At 44.3% G+C, this 19,267-nt stretch overlaps 1 protein-coding gene across 8 annotated transcripts in view; it reads left to right on the forward strand.

Annotated features, from left to right (window-relative positions):
- PCDH15 (protocadherin related 15) overlaps positions 1-19,267 on the forward strand; it is a 684,798-nt gene that overhangs the window by 297,857 nt on the left and 367,674 nt on the right. For all 8 annotated transcript variants that reach the window (XM_071811575.1, XM_071811571.1, XM_071811570.1 and 5 more), the window contains one exon: positions 9,831-9,890. The gene's annotated coding sequence lies outside the window, so the exon portion shown is untranslated. The remainder of the gene's footprint in view (positions 1-9,830; positions 9,891-19,267) is intronic.

A 19,267-nucleotide genomic window follows, 5' to 3' on the forward strand; every position in this document is an offset into this window, starting at 1 on the left:
GTGGGCTTTCCAAGAAACTGGGACAGAGAAATCTTAAGGAAAGGATGTTTTTAAGGACATTTGGAATTGGTTAAAAATAGGTGTCAGTAAGAGGAATTTCTATATGAAAATAGTCTGCCTTGAGTGGATTTCGTGGTTTTGACCTCCCCAAGAAGAGCTGGCATCCAAATCTGGGCTTGCTGCCTTAAGAAATGGGCACTGCTCCTTTGACCGTGATGCTGTTACATTGCTGAGCGTAGTTCTGTCTGCACTTCAGCGAAATTAATTCTGTGGCATGTTTTTATTTGACTTGCTCTGAGGTCCTGACTTTGCTGAAATCTTCAGTGGTTGCTTCCATGGACAGTGAGAAAGTCCTCCCTGAGTTAAGGGTAAAATATTGCTGCAATAGGAATAAATAACCCAAACACTGACCTTTCAATCCCAAGGAGAGTGTCTGCCCAAGAACTTCACAGCCTCTTGCCTCAGTGCAGATTGACATTTGCGAGCTTGATCAGTTGCTTATTTGGATGTAAATCAACAGTCTCTGTGATAGCAGAGTTCATTTTTTCTCTGTTTAATGTAACAGAATGGATAATATCTCTCAGAAATTCGCCATCAATGCATAACGTGAGTGATGGCTGCTGTAACATACCAGTGTGGAGCTATGGAAGGGGAGAGTTAAAATGTTGAAAAATCTGCTACATTTAATAAAGGGGAAAAAAAATGCCTATGGCGGAGTTTTCTAACCATGCCTTAAAGCATCTTTGCAACCAGCTATTGGTGTTGATAGTATTTTAGGGATTAGAAGCAGACCTTTGAATATGACTCACCATGAATTCTAATCAAGATGTGCTAGCATCTGACACAGAAAACTGAGAAAAACCGGTGGCTTTTCCCTTCTATTAGCTCTGCCCTTTCAAGACCCTGTGTGTTTTCATAGCTTTTGTGATAGCCAGAAAGCCCAGCAGTTTGCTCTGACCAGCCATAGCAACAGACACACTGCCTGCATTCCTAGTTTAGCCCAAGCAGCTTTCAAGTCTTATACAAACCTTTAGAAACTTGGCGTAACCAGGATGTCTGGTGCACACCTATGGTGGCTTCAGTTTAATGGCAGTTTTAACGTCAGAGCAGGGAGGCTGGGGATCCAGAGAACTTTGCACAGAGCTCTGTATCCTCTTCTTGCACACGGGCTCAGCAGAGACCCTAAAGAAAGGTGGTAAAGTCTTGCACGACGTTGAGAAGGGAGAGGAACATCAGACCCCAACCTTCCTGACACTGCTGGTTCTCTCAGATTTGAACACATCCATCATTTGTATCGAGACACTCAACAGTGCTGGCATAGCCTTCGCTACAGAAAATATCAATGCATAAGAGTGATCCTTAAACTTCAACAGTCACTGAAAGAGCCTTCAGCACCAGGACGTATGGTGCCATTAGGAGACGACAAGTCTGGCTCAGATTCAGCTCACAAGGTGGTTGTGTCATGGCAGTGTGGCACTACGGAGCAACCTTGTACTGTATTGTTCTCCATATTGCCATTAGATCATCTTCTTGGAGGTATGGACAAGTTGTTCCACCCGCTATTGCTGTTCTGGGCAGATAAAACTGTTTCTTTAGAGGCTTCCCAGTTTATTCTATGCTTCTGACATTCAAGGACCAGTGACTAATTCAGAATGAGTGTTCCATTAGATGAGACTGTTTATAAAATCATACTGTGTAAGACACACAGCTCCTGAATTCTCTTTGGTCACTGCAAACCCTGCTGCTGCAGCCACAGTTGGCCTTGATTGACCTGTTGGTGAACTCTGAATCCTCGGTGGAGAGGGCTTAGAAAACACCCTTTGTCGTTACGTGTCCTTAAGCACACACAGACAGGTCTGTACTGGGAGTCGTTCCAAAGCGATCCTGTTTTTCTTGCATTCCAGAAGGGAGACTTTGAACACAGTACTTCCAAAATTGTATCTATTGAAAGATAGGAGTTGTAGCCTTTCATCTTTCTTAGCAACGCAGAGTGGTGCTTGAAGAAGGCAGCAGATCTGATGTGAGGGTTGGTGACCCTTCCCCGTGCTCTTCTCGTGGGTTGTAATGTGAGAATGTTGCCCTTGGAGGTTTTGCTCCCTGTCCACCTGCAGGAGTTGGCAGTAAAGCCTGGACCGCAGGGCCATGGGCGAAGCCTTCGGACTCAGCTCGCTCCTCACACCCTTTCAGAACAGCATCTTGGACTAATCTCATGTTCTGTGGGACACTCAGGCTTTTATTTATCCAATCTGTGCCCTGTCCCCACCTCAACCCTGAAACTTTTTATTAGATTTCTAGAAAAAAGAACCTTCCAGAGTACATGTATATTTATCTGCTTTAAAATGATTGGCAAGCCTCCATCCTAAATATCAAGGCAAAGCCAACACCATCTCCTTCGATCTCCGAGACCTGCAAGTCAGCAGAGTGAAACAGCCCACTGCCTTTTATTAGATGTTGTGCACTTGACAGCCAAGTCAAATGCCAAGTTTGGGAGAGCAGTGATTCAGTTCCTGACTGATGCGCTGCATATGGCATTGCGCGAGCTCTCCACTGAGGTCCGTCTTCTCGTAAAGGTGCCTCCTCGGAGGCCACTGGTTTTTCAGGGCAGTCCTGGCAGGGTCTGAGCCCCGTTGCATCTCTGTTTCATTTTCTAGAGTCTCCAGCAATATGTCTTAGGAACTGGGGAATAAATGAGAGTCCATATCTATGCTGTCCCCAGAAAGACAGTGGGCGTATAGCTGCTATTAAAGCACCTCATCAAGAAAGTAAAGAGAGAAGTGGTTTTTAAACAGTCGTTTTATCACTACTTTTTGCAGGAAAACTAGCCTTGAAGTAAGCTGATGTGCTTAATTACTTCACTGTGGTTGTAAGAGATGTTTCTCTAACTGCTTTTCCTCCAGTGTGAGCTGGGCTGTCTTTAGTTCTTGCAGTAATGAATTGCCTTAAAGCATGAAGAGAGTCCTTCCCAGTCCCTGTGGTGTATGGGCCAGTGCCTGCCTGCCTTCTCCTCCCGCTGAGCTTTTGGAGCTCCACATAAAAGCTTCATCCTGCTCGTGTGCAGCGATTTGGTGAACCCTCCTTCAGCCTGTGTGCAGGAAAGTGGTGTGGAGTGAGAGAGTGTTTATTCTCCTTCAGAAGCCAGCAGAGCTCAGGCAGCGGCATTGACATTACAGGTCGATAACCGTAAAGATCTGCTTCGGCCGCTAACCTTCGGTGGGCTGAAGTAAACCATTTCTTAATTGTGCTTTTGCTTTGCAAACTACATCAAAGCCCTCGAAGTTGCTGCTTCTTATTTTCTATCTACAAGTCATTTTTACCCTACCAATGTGTTACTTTGTAACCACAAACTCTACCTGGGACTGCATTGCCCTTGAATTTTAAACTCAGCCTTTAACGATCAGGTTGTGGCATCAGGCATCTTAATTAGAGCACTTTCAAAGGTGCATCTTTATTATGGTCCAAACAGCCTTCAGAGGTGAATCAGAGGGTACAGCTGCAAAAGTGTTAGAGGCGTCATGGTCAGGAATTTGCTTGTTCTCCTGGTGATAATTTCCATGTATACTTTTGGTTTTTAACTCTGAAGTAAAATTTGAAAACAAGATGATTTTTTTTAACATCAGCATAGTTTTGCTTAAACATGCAATTTATGTTATAATGGGTGATACTGTCTTTAAAATATTTGCTAGGTGTTCCTGCTGCGGCGGGGGGATTGCACTGGATGAGCTTTCAAGGTCCCTTCTAATCCCTGACATTCTGTGATTAGTTTATTTCTAGTGGGAAAGTTATTAAATTGAATTTCACTGTCATGTAGCTTAAGAGTTTGGGATCCAGATATGTGCCAAGAGTTAGCCAATTTATTTCATGAATTTTAAATTTCCATTCTCTTTGGTAGTTTGGCAGTGAGGCTCAAGATCAGTGCAAGATTCCTCAAAGGGCATTGGAGTCCACTGACAGTCTGTGCTGTGAGGGAAAACTGGCTGGCTGTGAGCCGTGTGTTCATGATTTCAGAGCATCTCCTAAGCCAGCTGCACCTCATCATTGTAAGAGTGTTTTCACAGTCTAAATTGTGATTGTCAATGGGAAGCGTTGACATGAAAGAACCTAAACCGCCTGCTTGAAATGTGTAGCTGCTCGCTGTTGTAAGCAGCTCCTTAAAACAGCATTGCAGGTCTTCCTCCAGGAGTGGAACCAGGATTCAGCTAGACGATGCCTTTTGAAGAGAAATAAGTTAGCACCAGAAAATGATGCAATGAGAAAAATCTCCAGTCTCTCATCTTTTTTGGAAAGACACACAAAAAAGCAGCCATTCCAACAGAAACACCAATGGAATATGAATACCCTTAGTTTAACATCTCACACAGCATGTCCCTCTGTCCTTTTTTGTTTGGTTGGTTTGGATTTTTCAGGAACTTTGAGAATGTTAAAAGGCAAAATAGGCCAAATCGAGACACGCACAGAAAATGCAATAGATAAAGACATCATTGCTCTTGAAGGTGACAAAGACCAATTGTATAATTACATTTTCCATGCCTCCACCAGCCCTACTGGAAGGTTCTGCACTGGTTTTAGGACGGGCTATCATTTAATCTGCCCACTGAAGCTGTGCATACACAACCTTTCCTCCCCTTCCATTACTGAGGAGCCAGTAGCACTTCATCAACATAGATTGTAGCTTTGATAAATAAAACAGTGCAAGGAAAGAACACAAACACCACGTGGATTAAATAATTCTGGAGAACTCCAATGACTATAAAGTGACAGCCTTTCCTCAAAGGCTTTTCCAGGCCAGTTCCAGCACCAGAACAGGACTACATGCAGCTCTGTTACAGAACTGGAAGCTATGATGGTGGAGCAGGCATTAACCGTCACCTTGGAGTTAGATGCCTAACAGATTTTCTTTTCCTCTTTAAAGGTCCTCAACAAAGCTGCAGCTATCACATCCACCTTAACTGGAGGGGAAACTGCGTTATAACAATGGACTGTCGTTTCACAGGAGGGATGCAATTTTGATAGCTTCTCACTGTTGAAAGGGAGAGGTGTTGCTTTGCTCCCCTGTTCTTTCCTCATTCAGCTCACTGTTTCAGGTGACCAATCTCCTCCCAAGTCCACCAGCTGAGCACTTTCACAGGTGGCTTCAAACAGCTGAACTGGCACAGACAAGGGCCTGGAGGGAGGAGACAGGAGCATGCAAAGAAAGACAAAGAATCTCCTTGCCCTTTTGACTGTAGCAAGCCACCAGATTAGCTCCTGCTTACGAAACCAAGAGTTTGTGTACAGGCTATAAAGTATTTAAATGAGCCCCACAGTAAAATCCATTGTTTCCTGACCAGATACCGAAGGAAGATAAATGCAAACCCCACAACCTTAAGAGGAGGGAGAGAAACCACCCTGGACAAGTGTAGTCCCAGTGACCTGTTGCTGGTGCAACTAAGTCTGGTGATGTGCAGGCAGAACCTCAGGGGAAGTGCCCAGCTGATTTGCACCAACTGTAATTTTTCCTTACACGCTTGAGATAAAGAAAGGCAGCTGCACGGGATATAAAACTGCGTATGCATAGAAGCTGTCTCACGCAGCACTCTCTGGGATGTAGATTGCTGGTGGCTCGCTGCTTCTGGAGCTGCTATCACCATCATAGCCCTTCTGCTGGCTTCTTGCTTCCTTCTGATTGCCCCTTATGTCTCTGGCACCAGTTCCAGCAGCAGGACTGAGCGAATTGTAATTGCAGGAGGCTCTGCATGCCAATGTAACAAACGAAGCAAACCCAGAATATGGGGCTAAAATCAAGGTATGTGTAAATAGTCCTGACCCAAACGAAACAAGAAGGTTGTTCTGTTTGCTTGTTAGGATAGCAGTGTCACAGATTGCGTCTGCAGTGATCTTGCTGTTTGATAGCAGGGAGTTCTGCTGGGTGAGGCCCTCATGGTCAGCTTCTCTTGTTGAATTAGTTGTATTATTGCTATTAGGCCTTTATTATTCCTGCAGTCTTTGCTCACAGGTTGTATTTTGCAAATGTCTTAATACTCCTGTCACTCTTGAATATCCTCCCCTCTGCCTGCATGTGTAGGTCCCAGCCTGGACAGGTTGTCTCCCTGGGGAGCACTGGTCCAGAGCCAGAATTTCTTCTCGTTCCTCACAGATAACGTTCCAGCCAGGTTTAGGTTTCAGGATCGCACTGCAGTGTTTAGTTTGATGGCTTCATGCATGCACTACTTTGTACTTGTGCTTCTTCACTTGCCAGCTGGTGCACAGGGGCTCCCATGGGGATTCTGGTTCAGGGAAATATGCGATATGCTATGACAAACTCTGGATGTGACCGAGTTAAATTATTGGATTTTTAAATTGTGAAGTGCTTCATTTGGGTGCCAGATTTATTCTCTTTCTTTATTGATATTTTTGATAAAGATTAAGTGTGAGAACTCACCCTAAATAATAATAGTAATATCTCCTTGAGCCGTTTGCAGCTGAGACAGCTTGTTAAAGACATTGGGCCAGTCCAGGTGCCAGTTTGGAGAGAGATGGGAGGTTCCATTTCTGGCTGAAGCCAGGGCAGTTCAGCTGGGGTGAGACCAGAAGCTGGCAGCAGTGAAACCATCGTGCTGGTTCTTCTGAGATGAGCATGAGGAAGAGACACTGATGAGAGCCATGCCTGGGCACTGGGTTTGTAGCACTTGTGATGTGCAGGTGCTTTTTTAGAGCAGTGTATGCTAGTTATAGAAATGGTCTCGGGGAAAATACAAAAGGAAAATAAAAATAAGGGTGGTGTTCAGTAGAAATCCCACCCTCAAAGCTAATAAAAAGGAAGGAAGAGCTAAGGATTATGTTGGAAGAGAAAGGAGGGGAAAAGGATGGTGAAAAAAGCTAAATATGAATCAGAAGTGCCACAAGAAAGCTGTGGGCCAGCCAGTCTGGGAAATACACCCTGCAGTGAGAAATCAATATTATTCAATATGAATACGAAAGGAGGGAGATTGGCAAACAGTCTGCCACGACATGAAAAGCTGTTTCAAAGGGGAAGATAGTTTATTTTTTTATCCATAATGGCTGGCATACCATTAGTAGGTGTAAATTGCAATAAGGAAGGTTTATATTAGATGTTTGGGGAGACAGGGGGCATTAACACTTCAACTAGTGAATAGTTTGCCTGAGAACATTGTACAATATCCCATATTACTGAATACATATGGATATACTAACATTAAATATCTCTCTGAAGGCTTTAAACAAACATGGATCAGGAATGAAAGACCTGATCATGTCTTGGAGCAGGACATGGACTTCATGTCCTACTGAAGTCCCAAGCAACCTGGCGATTGCTCCGAGGCCGTTCAGGTGGAATCCTTGACCTTGCTTTTGTCATGATACCCAGACCAGCACTGAGCATCGAGAGGAAAAACACCTGTATGGCTGAGAAGGAAACAAGCTGACACTGCCCAGAGAACAGCTGAAGTGGGGGGTGGACAGACAAAGGGACACCAGCAGTCTTGTGCTTGGATAAGCTGAGGTTTTCTTAATGTTTTACCGCACAGAGGACATCCTCAGGGTAGTGAGCAGTACACACAGGTGCGCATGCGATTTGGAATACAAATATGCAGGGATTTTCCTTAAAACTGTAAATCATAGCGCATAAAGGCAGAAGTGCATTTTGCTCCAGTCAGAGTTTTAGTGTGGTAGTGCTGCTGGTAAGAGAGTGAAACCTTCCTCTGGTCCCATTAAGTTCATTGTATTTTCGAGTTTTTTATTTCTGTTTTTCAATGAGCATAGTGGCTGTGCTTACCAGGAGCTTCTCAATATACTTGCCAATGAGAGAAAGAGAAAAAATAGAGCTGGGATTATTTTTCCAAAGCTTTGGATTTTTTTATTTTTTCCCTAGGGACTTATCACCTCCTTGCTTTACCAACAGCAGATTCAGAATAGCATTTGTCATTTGCCAGTGGCTTAAGGAACCAAATAGTTTTCTGCTGCTATGCAACTCATTTATTTAGTTCATCCTGATCTTGTGTAATTGTAAATAAGTATTTTTATAGGCAGATAGAAATCCTAGATCTCACACCACTTTTGCTAAAGCGGCCCTCTCCTCTCCTCTCCTCTCCTCTCCTCTCCTCTCCTCTCCTCTCCTCTCCTCTCCTCTCCTCTCCTCTCCTCTCCTCTCCTCTCCTCTCCTCTCCTCTCCTCTCCGCTCCCCTCCCCTCCCCTCCCCTCCCCTCCCCTCCCCTCCCCTCCCCTCCCCTCCCCTCCCCTCCCCTCCCCTCCCCTCCCCTCCCCTCTCCCCTCCCCTCCCCTCCCCTCCCCTTCTTCCCTCCCCTCCCCTCCTTTCCCCTCCCCTCCTCTTCTCTCTCCTTTTCCTCTCCTCCTTTTCTCCTCTTCTCTCTCCCCTTCCTCTCCTCTTCCTCTTCTCCCATGGCTATAGGGAGTGCCAGGGAACGCCAGGTAGATGGAGCAAGACCTGCCAGTTCCCGACACCTGCACGGACCATGTTCTGTAACGAGCCGTAACTGTGTGTGGGTTTGTGGTCTTGCACAAAACTGCGTCTGTGTTTGAGACGTGTCCTTTTATGTTTACTTCTTTGGTTGAAGTTAAAATCTTCATGTGAATGCCGGCATGCAATTCAGCACAGCGTTTGAATTACTCCCAGAGGAGCAAAGCATAAGCAAATCGTTTCTTTAAAGAAACCACCTTCTCTTAGTTTGTGTTCAATTACATGGTTGTTTTCCAGTGGGAGAGACAGAAAAGTCGCAGCTCTCTCTGCTGCTTTCCCTACTCTGCTCGGAGAGGGCGCTTGAATTCTGCCTGGGTCACTGGTTTATTTTGCTGAAGCCCCTGTGCTTGGGGCAGGGATTTCCTGGCACACACCTGAGCACAAGATTCTTGCATGTAATTGAGGTGATACAGCAGCAGAGCCATTCTGCATCCTGCCTCTGACACCCCCCTTCCCAGTCTGCAGGACTGGAGACGGGCAGGGTGCTGCTCCCACATCTCTGCACCATTTCCAGAATCAGATGAGACGTGCTGTGTCTGTAACAAGGAGTCTGATTGGGATTCGTTAGTCAGGACTGCACCAGGGCTCCCTGCTCAAACAGGGGATTCAACCTCACATCCATTTCTTATTCCTTGTGGTTGGGAGGCCGGGATTTCTCAAGCTGCTTGAAAGATGGGCTTCGATTTAATCCTTTTGAAGAGCACTTACGTGCAACTGAGAAATCACTAAAAAAGCTGCGTAGTAAAAGAGGAGCAACCTACAGTCCAGCTAGTGTGAAGGGTACAGTGTAACCTGTTTTAGCCTAAAAGAATAAAAATGCTGCTTCTGAAAGACCCTGAACTAGGTTGCTTTCATGCTCGCCAAACACAGAGTGCACTCGATAATGATGTGCAGCGTCGTTCTGCGGGTGGATGCAGCTGTAGGCATCTTTACTGACTGATAAAGATGTAACAAGCTTTATGACCTACCTGGGGCCATTTTCAGCCAAAGCTACTACACCACGGCCTTGCCACACCTCTGATTCTTCTTCTTGCTCCTTTTCGCGCTCACTTTTTGAATCATGATATGTTCTTACTGTTCTTTCTTGTTTGCACCTATCTTTTATTTTCCCTGGTGGCTTCTTACTTTCTTGCTCTGCCTTCCCCATTTCCTTCTACAGAAAAGAGAAATCTGCAGATAGAGACTGGTCACCCAGAGCAGATTTATCCCAGGAGAAAAGATGTTCCTCTAGGCTCCATCAACAGTACAATGTGCTGCTGTCCCCACCTTCCTCTACAATGGATGATAGCCAGATTATTTAGTTGCATTCTGTTAAAAAGAGCATGAGTAACATTTTCCCAATGTTTCCTTCCTCTAGGCTGTGGCTCCGTGACACTGCAGCAAAGCGCTGGAGCATGAGGACGGGTCAGGAATGCCTGTAAGTGTGTATCTGCACAAACGCGAATTGCAAACGCAGCTGTTAGCTCTTTAGCCCTTTTAATTAGGAGGGAATTGATACAACAGGAAACACTGGAAAAGGGATGAGAAGATTTCAGGGGCAGGAAAACGATAAAAAGTGACAAACAAGGTTAAAAAAATGGAGCAGGTAAGAGTAGATGGTGAGTGTCTGACTTGTCGGGAGCAGTGACAGTTTCTAATGGCAGTGAATCAGCCAGGAGTGTGGAAAGGATAAGGCATTGCTGACCTGCTCTTCTGGGTTCCTCTGGTTTTTTGGAGGAGGTTTGCAAGGAGGTTTGCTCATAGCGGTGCCTCAGAGCCCTGGCATCACGTTGTGCCACACACATTTTCGAGCGTTATTTCGTCGCGCTCTCAGTTTCTGGTGGTTTTAGGTGCATTTGCAGATCTACTCTGCATTCCAAAAATAAACAGGGCATTAATTTCAGATGGGGACAGCTCTGCCCATGGTGATTGCACAGCCAGTTTCAGAATTGCACGATGTTTACAAAGCCATCAGAGTTACTGAAGCGTAGCTGAAATAACATAATCACATGCACTGTTACTGTATTGATTGATACTCTGTGCAAGATAAGACAAAGTGTATCTACTGTAATGGGTTTGTCTGCCGTGCTTAATTTTTTATCCCAAATTTTACATATTCCATTGGTAGTGGGTTAATTGTATATGCTATGGTCAAATGTATGATGACGTTATCAGCACTATGCCTGATTCTACATCCAGTACCTGCATGAAAACTGAAGAGGAATTATCTAAGCAGTTTCCTTCTGCTGTAGGTCCTGGCTGATTTGATAGCGACTTGAACATTAATGTTATACTGTAGTATACTGGGTAAACAGGTCAGCTTTACTGAGCTGGATTTTCCCTTTCTCGTGGCAGCCAGCCGGCCTGCCGCATGTTCCGCTGAGCTGCGAGACGGTGATTTCTGTTTGCAAAAAGTAAATGACTGGGGAAGTGCGCTGCTGCAAAGTCTGTCAGTGCAATCTGCCAGAGAGCAGAGGATTTGGGCTTGGAAAAATCCCATTGCAGTAATCCATTAATCCATAGAATTACCTGGAAGGTTTTCAATACAAGGAAGTAATTAGATGAGATCCCAATTTTTGAATTTGTATTTAACATTTATGGCTATTTCTGATACTTTATTTCCTTTTATTCACTGCCCTCTAGAGGTCTTTGCAAATGAAATTAGACTAAGGCAAAACAAGGTTGCAGCAATGAGTGTCTCTGGCTGGTGCTGCTCTGCTCTGACTGTTGTGATGTTTTAAAATAACTGCATAGATGCTCCTAGAGCTGAATGCCATTTTCCACGTGCACTAGGAAGGGGAAAAGATTATGGTGGGAGAAATTAAGTTTTTAATATAATAACTTGTGGTGCCAGCTTGTGTGAGTACAAAAGCAACTGTATGACCTTCCTCTAAAAGAGCCTACCTGCCTCATTACAGGTGATAAGACTTCTGGCTTGAATTATCGGTGCATGAAATGTTTGTCCATTTATCCCTTTTCAGGATTTTCTGTTAAAAGCATTTTCAGGGAGAGATATCTCTACAGATGAACTGCAGAAATGCTTCAGGTCTTGCTCTTAATAACAAACCAGGTGAGGTTTGGTGTCCTTAGGGCTTGCATCTCCCTGCGGGGCTCTGAGTGCCCTCACGAGGCGTTTCCCTCTCCCGGAGACTGGGAACGACTCTGCAGTGGACTCGCCTTATATTTAATGAACATGAAGTTTAATCTGCGGCATGTTGCCTTGTGGGGATGTTTGGGAATCGTGCTCCTCTGCCTGCTTTCGTGAAGTGATTTGCATTTTAGTAGTTTTGATACTGCTATCCCAGATATTTTGGGGAAGGACAGGAAGGCAGTGGCATGGTGTGATTAGGTGAACCTCGCTTCTTGGAGAAACATAGCTGAAAATAGGAATGTTGTCTTTAAAATATGGCAAGACTTCAGTTCAAGCTTTGCTGCACTGACTAGTGGTTGGTATCAATCTAAGAAATTAATACAAGTTCATAGAGGAACAGCCTTGGGCCCAGCCCAGCGAGGACTCAAGTGTGTCGTAGGGTAAAATGCTCGGCGCTGGGGACCCAACATCCCGGCAGGACGTGCAAGAGATGCTGTGTGGCCTGGCTATCACCTGGTCAGCAGCTCAGCAGCTGGAATGGCTGCGTCATGCCTGCATTTCTTAGTTTGATCCTCCAGGAATCCCGTTTCAGAGCTCTGCAGTGCACACTGGTGTGCTGTGAAGTGGGGACAGCGAGGACGGTCACTTCACAAGTGTGTGTCTGACCTGAACTGCAGCGCTCTTGTAGACACCCTTGCTGCATCAGTATCTCTGTCCTCAACAGAAGAACAAGATAAATCATGGGTCTCTGATGCGGTAATTATGTAGCCTCTATAGATTTATATATGATACTTATCTTCATGATTTGTCTCTCCTGTGTACAGCTGTGAATTTATTTCCCCTGTTCAAGATACAGTTATAGAGAGTTTTATAGACTCTGCAATTCGAGCTTTAGTTCAGTTGTACCTCAGCACTGGACTGTGCCTCCCCAAAGTGCATTTGTTCCTAAATTATACTCCCAAAACGAGAGAAATCTTGTCAACTCTCCCAGTTATATATTGGCACAAGTAAAGCCACGTAGATAACTAGAGCTGGCTCTGTTCGTCAGTGCTTGGTGCCTGAGTGGGCACCCAGAATTATTTAGCGGTTTTTGAAACTTAGCTGTGGATGATAGAAAATGAATTTACATAGATCTGCGGCTTTGCATTCTTCTTCTTGATTTGCCAGTTGATCGGGGATTTGGTATATCACAGAAGAATTTGTCTTTCTTGGTATCAATGTCTTGATGTGCAAATAAGCCACTGCAGATTGTCATTCATAGCAAAATGTTTTATTATTGATGAGATTTGTGAGAGTTAAACAAGGAGGGAGCGCTGAAGCATTTGCCTTCTTACAGGAGCTTATGATCACAGAAATTAGTGTAAGGAAATAGCTAGGGAGAATTACTCCAAATAACACTAGGTAATAACAGCATGAGAAGATAGGAAGGTCGAATGGGCACATTTAGGATGCAGGGTGCCCAGGGCAGTGGTGGTGTCACCGTCCCTGGAGGGATTGAACAGAGATGGGGTTCTCAGGGACATGGGGCAGTGCCAGGGATGGGGGAACGGTTGGACTCGATGATCTGGAGGGGCTTTTCCAACCAAAATGATTCTATTTGATTTTTGGGTCAGAGCTTATGTTTGCAGGTAACAGAGGAAAGTCCAATTTTGTTCTCATTTTCCCCAGATAATTGTCTCAGAGGATATACCCTTCCCACAAATACGTTGTTCTTAACATAAATTACACTCGCAGATGGCTTTCCTATACAACTCCCTCTCTGCACGCCTGTGCATAACGACAGGGTAGCATAAATCCTCACGTTTTGGTTGAATGGTGCAGCAGAGGTAGATGAGAAGCAGTTACCCTTTTCTAATCCCTCGGCTCATGAAGAACTTCACCAAGCGGCTGCCAAGTAGCGACTGGCTGTTTGTGGCCTGTTTTCTGTAAGTGGGTCCCTTACAAAGCCACCTCTGCGGTGACAACAAGCTGACAGCTGGGCAGCGATGTCCCAGTGTTGCCCAGTTGGGTGTCACATCTGTACATGTGCCCTCGCATGGATTGTACGTGTGACAACCCTTATTCCATTATGCACGTGTTCCTATACTAGAGAAAAGGACATTGCTGTGTACCTTGACAGAACATGGTAGGTGTCTTGGAATGATGTGCAGCATCTATGTCTGCATTTAAGTTTCCTGACACATGCTCATCTAGGATTTACAAAAGACAGCTTCATAATTTCGTATATAAATCTGTATGTACGCATCAGAATAAATACATACCATTCTACTAAATTCCTAACCTCTTGGAACTGTCATTCCTTACTGATTCTTTGTTTAATATGAAAACGGAGCTCTAAATATCTCCAATAGATTGTCAGGCCACTGCTGCTTTTTTTGTGGTGTCATCCCTGCTTAAGGCTCTAATTACTGCATAAATATGTAATTTGCCAATCTCAGCTGAGATTACTGAGGATGCAGCAGAGAATCTGTAGGCAAGGGCAGAGGTGGTGAAAGGCAAAAGAACAGCCTGGCTGGTGTGACCCACGCCTGGATATGCTGGGAAATGTTCAGCCGTGTGGGTGCAGGGTGACCACAGGTATCGGGACACTGGCTTGGGTGCTCATTCTTTCTCAGCAGTTTAATAGTCAGAAATAAAGTACTGGTCTGAAATATAATAGGATTACATCTGAATTTATCTTTCATTACCATTTTAAAGGTCTGCCTTTTCTATCAGTTCTCTGTGACCGGTATTTAAAAATGCTGCTGGGTCGTTTACGTAGATGGAGACCGAGATAATCCTCAGACTACTTGAATGACTCAAGCATTTGGAGCAATTTCTCAGAGCTGAGCACTGAGAATTGACTAAATTGATTTGTCTGGAATCTAAGAGAGTTTTATTTTTTGCCTAAATGGAAGCAGAACTCCAGCGAGGTTGGTTTTTCTCCCCAGTCAGCTTTCCTGCTCTGAGATTCAGTCCCTCCTTTGTGCGCGGCTCCGAGGAATCATGAGTTTCTGTCCCGAGTTGCTACTCCTGTGCTCAGTGCCATGGCCATGATTGCCAACAAATTGTGGCTTCGTACTGGCCACACTACTAACTTTTATGGTTGTTAACAGTGCAGTGGAGATTACCAGCCTGGAATTGGGTATTTCCTGCAATTTGGGAACCTTTAGCTGGCTAGCTGGCTGCGTGGTCCCTGCTCCCGGTACCTGAGCAGGGTGCTCAGGGTGCGTTCGGCAGAGTTTTGGTAAGAAATTCCAGTGTTTGACTAGCGTAGTGCATCGTTCCTGCCCACTTTCATGGGATGCTGTGCACGCATTTGGGTTTTTTGTTTAGTTTTTTAAGGAAAGCTTTCACTTTTTAATGCTGGAGGGATTTAACATCAACCCCCATGCTCGCAGGGTTTGTGGAGCACCCCTCACCTAAGCTCCCAGAGACAGAACCTGGAGATCAGAGGCACGATAATGATTTACAACAAAGCAGCAAGGTGAGTGATTCTAGCTCCTGTTGAGCTCAGAAACAAATCTTGCTGGATTTTGGGTGGTTTAGGGGCTGCATGGTTTGGAGATGCGGGCCTCGTGGCATCCAGCGCTCGTTCCTGTGTGTTCCCAAGAGCCGCAGCTCCGCAGGGAATGAGGGACAGCTGCGGGAAACCTTTGAGGTCATCTTAGATTATAAAACAGGGTGAGTAATATATCTAGGATGAAAATGTCACAGATATTTCCAGACACGTAATTTGCTTAGACAATTCATTCTGCAACCTTTTTTCCAGGTGCTACTAACAGCAAACATTCAGGCCAGCCCCAAATGCGAAAGCGTGCAGAAATCCCAGGCTGTGCAGAGCTGTGGATGCTTGGGGTTTCATTCGGGGCTGGATATTTTCATAACTCTTCTAAGTTATTTCTCGCACTAAATGGCTGTTGTGTGAAGCAGGTGGCTAAGAAGGGGAGCAGCCACCTGCTCTGCTGCAGGTCTGTCCCTTGTCTCAGATGGGAGAGGGTCTCCTGCACCCAGAAAATTGCCTGTGGTACACAGTAGTAACACAGTAGTAACACCGTATCATTAGCAACAGGTGGCAGCAACTTATCCTCCATGAATAGCAGTTTGTAGAACGATGCCATAAAACCAACATGGAGTATTCAGAAATTTCAGACAGTATTTTTATGGTATAAACTGGACATAACACCATTTATTTACATGCCATGAAAAACATGCGATGCTGAGCAACCGTTACTTAAAAGCATGTGGTATTCAATTGAAATGGAAAGATGTTCTCGTGTCTGCACTGAAGCTCAGTGGTAGCACACAAACAGAGTTTAAGTCTTGGTATAGCGAAGAGGCCTGGGATGAGAGAACAGAGTGTCTCTTACTTCCTGTTCTGTTGCTGGATAGATCCTGAGGATTAATGTGACACTGCCAGAAGGGCCCGAGGGCTCTTGTCACCCCAAAATCTTCCCACAGAATCCTCTGGGGGCCGCCTGGTTTAGTCTCCTGCTGCAGTTCATGAATATCAGGAACATTCTTCTTCTACCCACCCTACAGAGCTTTTGAGTTTCCTTCAGAGCCTTCAAGGATGAGCGCAGGTTGGTCTTTGTGTTGGTGGGGAAGATAAGGTGTTCGGAGATGGAGACCAGCAAGAGGCTTTTAGCGCATGTGCTGCCGGAGCTGGGCAGTGCTCACCTGCACCAGGCAGACTGTCCCAAATCGAGGGACAGGGATGGGAGAGACAAGTACTGAGATACAGAACACGTTCTCTAGGTCCCTTGCTATGTGGTTTGGCAGTCGAGATACAAAACACTCCTTTACTCACCTTTTAAAAACAAAATTCTTTAGGTTTGTTTGTTTTTTTTTCCTTTGAATTTTGGGAGAAACAGCAAAACATATTTTTAAGGGTGAGCTTCAAAAAAGAATGGGCCAATTTTAGAGCATCCATTTAATTTTGTTATGCTATTTAGAGTTCTCGGTATTCACATATAAGCAGGAGGGACCCAACCAGTGTGTGGCCTAAAGAAGAATAGTATTAGGTATAAAAATACATATGCTGAACTAGCTTGCTTTTCTATGTATCTTCGGTGACGTCTCGTTTGACAACTCTGCTTTGGGGCCCTGGCACACAGTGTTATAACGGTCCCAACTTCGATTTATCCAGCAAAGTCAACAGGAATTTCAACGTGAATATTTGTACTTGGGGGAGAATCTGAGAAGTCTTAAGCATTTAGATTTTCCAGGCAGAAGTACCTGTAAGGAGCTGAAGTTTTGTTGGCTTAGTCTGTCTTATGAACTTTATCAAATGGAAGTCTTGACAGGTTTTTCTGATTGAAGATGGGAGATCGTTGCTGGAAGGTGGGAGGGCAGATCAAGGGGAACAGGAGGAGCAGGGCAGATTGGATTTGGGTTCCATGCTTATACTTCATTTAGGCCGTTGAATGCGTTTAGCTTGTTTAATTACAACTATAAACAAAGTCATGAGATGATGATAGCGTCCTTAGATGTTGATTAAGGAATAGTCTTTGTCACATCTCTTAGTGTAATGAGACAGTGACATTGCAAATAGTCTGTTCACCAGTTGAAAATTTGCACACAATGTGGATAGGAGGTGTCGGCAAGTGTGGTTATCCCTGCTACAGAAATTCCTAAGGGAGCCCTGGGGTTGATCCAGTGCTGATGTTATAACAGCCCAGCCCGTGCTCCTGGTGTGGTTGGTTTGCTGGAGCATTTTGTTTGGGCTCTTAATGTCTTGTCCATTTCCCTCCTTGGTTATGCAGCTCCTTATCATGCCAGTACCCCAAGAAACAAGCCTTTCAACCCCAAAGTGGTCCCAACTATTTGAGCACAGTAACGATTTTAAAGAAATAGAAATAATTAGACAATTTAAATAGCTTATTTTGTGCGTGAGAATTAATGACTTGACCCAAAAAGAAAAGCAGGACAGAGGAGGGAAACGAGCTTGTAGTTCCACTAAGAAATGCTAAATGCATTCAGTGTAGTCCTTGGAGTGAAACTTGTGACTCCCTCAGTTTGATAAAGAGCTCAAAAACTGTGACAGTAATTCTGTACTGCACACTTGGTTGGCATTAGAATTTAATACGTATTCGGTCTATTCATTTTTACACCTGCGAACCACAAAGTACGTTGTTTGCGATGGATATGAAAGAACCTCTGTACTTCTCCGCAGCAGTAATTCTTATCCAGCAGTCAACAAGGACGTGTCGTTTGCAGAGGGCAAGTTTCAGTTCTTGTTCTAATTCTGAATTTATTTTTGCATTGTTTTAGTCGCTTTAAAAACAAACAAGAGAAGCTGCATGCAGCACACACAGTTACCAGAGATGTATCAAAGTACTTTGTGCCTGTGCTGTATTTTTCCTGAACACTTTTCTTATACCACACGCCTGTCCTTGTACAAGAAAATGTAGTTCAGTAACTATATTGTTTAAAACAAGTCTTTCTTGAAGCAGAATATTTATCTTGCGAGTTGGCAAAAACCTGTTGTATCTTGAATTACAGAGCCGTTGTTTTTCAGAGCAAGAAGGTCTAGGAAGTGCCAGCAGATGAATTGTTTCAGGTGATTATTAATGGATGGGGCAGTACGAGCAAGCAGCCAGAGCTTAGGACTGGTTTTAGTCGCCAGCTCTGCCAGGCCTGGCCCACTCCACTGCAGGGACTCAGCACATCCCAGCTTCTCTCTGGGCCGCAGCTTTTGCAGGTCCTGCAGTGTCAGAAATTATATTGGTCTTGCTTGAAAAATAGTGTTTAAAAACAAAGCATTGCTAATCGCACTTGGAACATTCAGAGCAAATAGAAATGGCTATTTATTATGTTCTGACAGCTGTGACCCAGATGTTTTAAGCTCTTAATGATATTTAGGTGAAGACTGTGCTCCGCTTGTCATTACAAACAGCACCTGTATTGGAAGTCTTGGCAATAAGGTCAGTATAGAAATGAGCACAAAAAAGCTTTCTTTTTCCCTCTGCAGCTAAAGACTGGACACAGTAATTTTGCTTTTTGTACACGTGTCCTGCAGAGATTTAACTTGGTCGACAGGCTTGTCAATGCAAGAAGAGGGTTGGATTATACTGGCTCCTCTTCTGTCCTGTCCCAATTGCTTTCCTCTCCCTCACTGTGTTCTCTTGCCCTGATATTTTATAAACTCATTGTGTGTCAATCTACCAAGCATTTCCAAGAGACAATGGCAATTTAAAGCCTCAAGCAGAAAGCTGAGTTGTAATTAATAAACTACTTCAACCCCTCTGTTCACCGGTAAAATCCATGAAGTCCTACTAATGACAATTACATAGGTTAAGGGAGGAAGGAAAGAGGCAGAAACCCTTCTTGAACTACATATAGCCAGCTTTATAGTCTCAGTAAATCAAGCAAATTGTTTTTTGATGTTGACATTTAGTGTGCTTAGCAATTCTTTACTGGAAATCACAAGGAACAGTTACCTGTAGGCTAATGGTAGGTTCTCTAATTTATTATTGCTAGTGAGTATTTTATTTAAATTTTTCATGTTGAACACTTGAGAACATATTGGAATAAGGATTAAATTACAGCAGCTTTCTGTGCTGGCTTTCTTGGAGTTCCCCTTTCATTCTGGCTCGACGTGTCACTTTAAGTGAAGTGGTTCAACTTGGTGTGTTTTCAAATACTATTTAGTGTTTCTTCTTTTTGGATATTGCTATGGGGATTCCCTTCCTAATCTTTGTTTTCAGTTTTGGAATCATGTGTTGGTGCCGGGGACTTTTCAG

Source organism: Patagioenas fasciata, chromosome 8 (assembly GCF_037038585.1).
Source record: "Patagioenas fasciata isolate bPatFas1 chromosome 8, bPatFas1.hap1, whole genome shotgun sequence".
NCBI lineage: Eukaryota > Metazoa > Chordata > Aves > Columbiformes > Columbidae > Patagioenas > Patagioenas fasciata.